At 33.0% G+C, this 5973-nt stretch overlaps 1 pseudogene; it reads right to left on the reverse strand.

Annotated features, from left to right (window-relative positions):
* Nucleotides 1–1620: 1620 nt before the first annotated feature.
* Nucleotides 1621–3455, reverse strand: LOC105117599 (probable mitochondrial chaperone BCS1-B; annotated as a pseudogene).
* Between the last annotated feature and the right edge of the window lie 2518 nt (nt 3456–5973).

Below are 5973 nucleotides of genomic sequence, written 5' to 3' on the forward strand. Positions count from 1 at the left end.
GCTGGAAATCGAAGAAAGAATGCAGGCTGCTCTGCTGCCTTTTCTTCTTTTTTTCTCTCTTGATTTTCTTCTCCTCTCTTCTCTTTTCAAATCTGTTGCTGCGGTACCCGAGCCACACTAATATTAACACCAAGAGACAGTCATCACATGACATTTAATGTGATGGTCCCACCATCACATGGTGTGGGACCATACACAACAATATAGACACCTCACATTATAATATCTAGCTAACTGCTATCCATATCATAATAAACTCTAGAATAGTTACAACCTCATAGATAGTTTATTGCTGTTCATATTAATTTTAATTTGATAAAACAACAAAAACAGTTCAAATGCAATCAGAAGGATAACTAGCATGTTTTAGGTATGAAGCTGTAGAATGGATTAACTAGCATGTCACCGTGTCGAAAAGCAATTCCAACAACTATTGCCCCACAACTATCTGTTTTAGGTATGAAGCTGTAGAATGGATTAACTAGCATGTCACCGTGTCGAAAAGCAATTCCAACAACTATTGCCCCACAACTATCTGTTTTAGGTATGAAGCTGTAGAATGGATTAACTAGCATGTTACCACCACAAAAATATCATAGGGACCCTGAAATGGCAGATGGCGAGGCAGGTTTAATTAATTTTGCCTCAAGAGTCTCCGTAGCTGAGTCTTCTGTGGCAGATGATTTTGGTTTCTTTGTAGCTGTTGCAGGCGGCGAGTACTGTGGAAGGAGGCGTGGCTGCTGAAGATAAAAGTGACAACAACATCAGACCACGCCACCAGAGCCTCCGCCACGACCAGCCATCTGCCGCGCGCGTCCGAGTTAACTAGGAGTAGATCGACACCGTAGGGACAGCAGAAGATCTTTGTAAATGCTTGAACAGTGCAGCTCTTGCATGCCAACTTGATCCTATCATAGCAGAAATAATACTACAAACATAACAACAAAAAACAACAAAAAATTATTTTCAATAATGTTCCATATAACAAATTTAATTTAAAATTTTTATTACTCAATATTGTTTCCAATCAAAACTAAATGTCACATTATAAATTGTATATCCTAAAAGCAACTTCTAACGTTTTGAAACTTAACTCCATATGAAATAGATCCTAGCAAACTTTTATCTCCATCCAAAAGTAAAAGTTAAATTAAAAGATATTAATTCTCGTTAATATAAGATTGCGTCAAGGAAAAATCTCCTGCGTCACTAGTGCTAAGCGACTTCTCGAAGCAGTGCTGACAAACGTAGTTGCTTTAAGTATTAATAATTTTTTAAAAATTTTAACCATGAATGTTAATACCAGTTTTATATATATATTGATTAATTTTTTGAGATTATAAAGTTAATAATTATATAAATATTTAGTAATTCTAAAATTTATTATAATCAAACCGGTAATTTTTAGTATTAATAATTTTCATATAGGTGGTAACATTAATCACAGAACTCTGCATAAATAAATAAATAAATCATCACAATCTGATCAGTGCAAAACAAGTAAAGAAGGCAATGCTGGCCAAGTACTATTGCCACAATCAGTGCATGACCATTGACATGGAGCTGAAAACAATAGAAATATAAGGTACAAGAAATAAGTATGCAGCGAAAGGAGACCACTCTGCTAACTAGATGAGTTTATTGCAATATCATACTATATAATTAATAATACACCCAATTCCACTTCTCATGTACAGTCTTACAGATTTACAAGAGAAAGACATGACACTCATATTTACTGGAACAAATATCCTGGACTGCGAAACCATACTATACAATACTAATTAACAGAAGACATCATAGAATACGCTTTCACTTCAACAACACTGTGATCCAACCAAGCTGCTTCATATCCCAAACGGTTCCATTCTGTCCTAACCTTCAGTGACTACTCCATCCTTGGTCTTCAGCATTTCTTCTTTTGATTTCTTTCTAGCTTCCTCCTTTGAAACTTCAAGAGCTTCAAGAGCTTCAACCAATCTCTTCAAACAAGTCTCCTCATCTTGTTCGTCAGACTTTGGCATCAAATTATCAGCAACATCAGCCGGGGACATCTTTGTCTCATCAAACAACTCTTCGATTTTCCCAAATAATTCATGCGATTCAATATCCAAATAATTCCTGGCTAGCACCTTGAATGCTTCAAAGCAGGCAGCAATATGACATTACTATATGCTTATCCATCCTCCCCCTCCTAATCAAAGCAGGATCGAGTTTGTCCACGTAATTGGTAGTGAATATAATAATCCTTTCTCCACCACAAGCAGACCAAATTCCATCAATAACGTTCAAAAGCCCTGATAAAGTAACCTTAGTGCCGCTTCCGCTTTCTTCTTCTGCCTCCCTTTTCATCTTGGAAATCGGATCCTTCTCTTTGTCTGCTTCATCATCATCTTTCTCCTTCCTTTTCTTTCTCTGACCTGTAAGATCAAGCGAGCAATCAATATCCTCAATCACAATAATAGACTTTCCTTTCGTTTCAATGAGTAGCTTCCGCAGCTCGCTGTTGTCCTTTATAGTTGTCAACTCCAAATCATAAACATCATAATCCAATAAATTAGCCATCGCAGCAATCATAGATGATTTTCCAGTTCCGGGAGGACCATAAAGGAGATAACCACGCTTCCAGACCTTCCCGATTTTTGCGTAATAGTCTTTCCCTTTGCTGAACTTGATTAGGTCCTTCTTGATCTCTTCTTTCTTCGCTGTGTCCATCGCCAAAGTATCGAATGTAGAAGGATGCTCAAACATTATATTTCCCCACTTGGTAGGCTTCCACCCGTGCCAGTCCTTGCTAGGATTGTTTGTGTACAGCATCCTCTGCCTGTTCTTCACTGCAATTTCCTTTCCTTTTTTCAGAACATGTTCTACATAAGACTTGGTGATGATTCCCCGATAATGTTTATGGAAAGTGAGCTTGTAATACCTCTTTTCTTCAGAGCCAGGAAACCAAGAAATGGATTTTGATTGGGGGGGAATTTTGCCTGATGCCCACCAGACCTTGACCCCGTTGAAAACATCGGTAACTTCTTCATAATCCTCCATGCTGAGGACTACAGATTGGCTGTCTTTGACAACATCAGCCTTGAGTCTCTTAGCATTCTCGGTAGAGCTGGTGCTGAGATAGTTTTGAATGGCAAAGAAGGCATCGCTACGCTTGAGGCGTTCGCTTGTGAATTCAGGGAAAGAAATTTCGACATAGGGGTTCACAAAATTAACCACCTTCCGAAAATTTCTTTCAGCATACCCACGAATTGTATAAGGAAAATAGTTAAAATATTTTTCAAACATGAAGAAAGCAACCGCTAGACTAGATATGGTAGCGCTTAGCTCAGTCCACATTTTTCTAGTTATCAACCTGGTGTCTTGGCTTCGATCACAATATTGAAAGTAGTGCCATATTTATAAGCTAGTGAAGTCTTTTTTTTTTTTTTCTTATCAGAATTTTTTTTATTTGGGACCTGAAGACTTGGCGATCGAGTTAGCCGACACGACAAATATTGCCCGCCTCAGTAGTTAATGGAATTTATCGATAGGATTTGTTGGAGTATCTTTATTTGTCTTTCAACAAACACAATATATATGTCCTTCGACATTTTACTTATTTTAATCATCATAAAGCCAAGGTGTAACATCACTCCTCATGGAAGACGCTGGGTGGTTGGCTCGATCCAGCCTCCACTTTTGACCTCTCTGTATATCAAAGAATAAATTGGATAATTATATGGGATTCTCAATGGAAATGAAAGGGCCAATAGGCCAGGACAAAGAATTGGTTAACCCCAGTTACAATTTGGAAATACTAAATTAAAACTACTTGAAGTTTGATGTTGCTGCCCAACCAATCCTAAGCCAAGCATGTTGTTTGATTCACCCCAGCAAGTCTTTTTTTAGTTTTTACTGAATTTTAAGTCCACTAAGACTCTTAATCCAAATTGGAAAAGGTAAAGAACATGAGTTAATAGGGCTGATGTCATCAAAGAGAAACGAAGACAGGTTTAATGCATCGATTTTGCAAGAACTCTTATTAGTAGTAGTTTTGATATCTTCCTTATTATTCTGAAGATAGAAAGATAGTCTGATGTTTTTTTTTTTCCTGATGGAGTAATGATGCGGAATTTGCAGAATGGTTTGGATACTGATGATATGGCTAACTTCGTCTTCCTGCAGGGTGTTGCAAATCAAGTGTCCTTTTTTAGTACACACATTTAGTTAAAGCATATGACCAAATGTCTGTTCGGTATAACTTTTGCATATTGATTGAGTTGTTTTGATTTAGAAAATTCTATGATTAACCTAAATTTAACGACCTCAAATCTGAAGCACTCAAAAACAACAACGTGTATGGGTACAACTCTTATGGATTCAGGTTTAAAAAAGAGTCCAACATCATAAACCCAGTATAGAGAAAAAAACTCAACTTTTATAAATTAAGTTTTGGAAAAGAGCTTAGTGTTATAGGCTCAGTCTCGAAAAAGAACCTAATTTTTATGGATTTAATTTAAAGAAATATATTTTAAATTATACCCTCCCTCTACCTTTAAATATATAAAAAATTTATAAAAATCTATTTTATTTTCATTAACATTAATATTGTATAAAAGTTATTTTTATCAATATTAATATTGTGTACAAAATAATATTGTATAAAAGTATTCTATAGGTCTGTTGTATTTCCGTTAATATTAATGTTATATAAGAGGTATTTCTATTACTATTAATATTGTGTAAGAGTTATTTATATCAACATTAATATTAATAAAAATAATATTTTTCAATTGTAATATTTTTAAGAGGAAAAGACTTTTCACCTCTTTAACAAAACAACAAGATTTAAGGGTTATAAATACCCTTTTAACTATTCAGATGAAGAACTCACAATCTTCATTCTCTACTGTATATATATTTTCAAAGTATCTCTTCCTAAAATATTATTACCTTCTTTTAAAAAAATATATTTATTTAAGCATTTGAGAGTTTCTAAAACCATCAAAGATGAATCGTTTGCAAGTACTAGCTACATTAGCTTACTAGGCACTAGTTACTAGATACTAGCTACTTTGACCAAGAAAAATAGATCAGATTGCTAGAACCAAGAAGTTAATCAATTATCTAACATATAAGTCTTGCTTCTAAACTGCTTGGATTTTTTGAAACATCATTAGTTTTCCTTTTCTATTAAATTTCTATAAATTAATACTTTTAGAATTATAAAATATTAATTAATTGAGATATTATTAATTTATTAATGTATACACTAATTGATAAAAAAAAATTTATCATGGTACTTTATTTTTTATCCAAAAACATTGATGTTAATATATGTATTATGTATTGTGATTATATAAATATTATTTAATTATCAAATTAAAAATTATTATTATTATTATTCTACATATCTATTTATTTAATTAATAGAAGTTTATGAATGTAATTAATCTTATTAAATTGAAGCCATATAAACAAACCAAAATTACATTCATTGTATACTTAATTAATATATTTCATGAACATTAAGAGAAACAAAACATTTTTAGTTGTATACAATTTAACACTTGTCAGACTCAAATATCAGCTCTTAAGTTAATTGTCTTTTTTATTTTGATTCTTGGTTTTAAATTTGTGCATTTTGACCCTCAATTGACTAACAAACTTTTAATTACTTGAAATTGGTCTTTGATTTGGTCAATTTCGGTCCCTATATTCATACGTCTTTTCTAGTTTAATAGTTGGTTTTAAACTTCTTCAATCAAGTTTTTAATTGCCTATCATAGTTCAATATTTATACAATAAAGTCATTGATTTGACCAAATTAACTCCTAAAAAGTGATATTCGACCCTCATACTTTAATTTTTTCTAATTAAAGTCTAAATTGACTTTAAAAATAATTTTTTCTTGAAGAACTAATTTTGATGATTTTTAAAAATTAATTATAAAAACAAATAATTTGAGCATTTATTTTAAAAATCTAA

The sequence above is a fragment of the Populus euphratica genome, unplaced genomic scaffold, assembly GCF_000495115.2.
Source record: "Populus euphratica unplaced genomic scaffold, PopEup_1.0 scaffold1444.1, whole genome shotgun sequence".
In the NCBI taxonomy this organism is placed as follows: Eukaryota; Viridiplantae; Streptophyta; class Magnoliopsida; order Malpighiales; family Salicaceae; genus Populus; species Populus euphratica.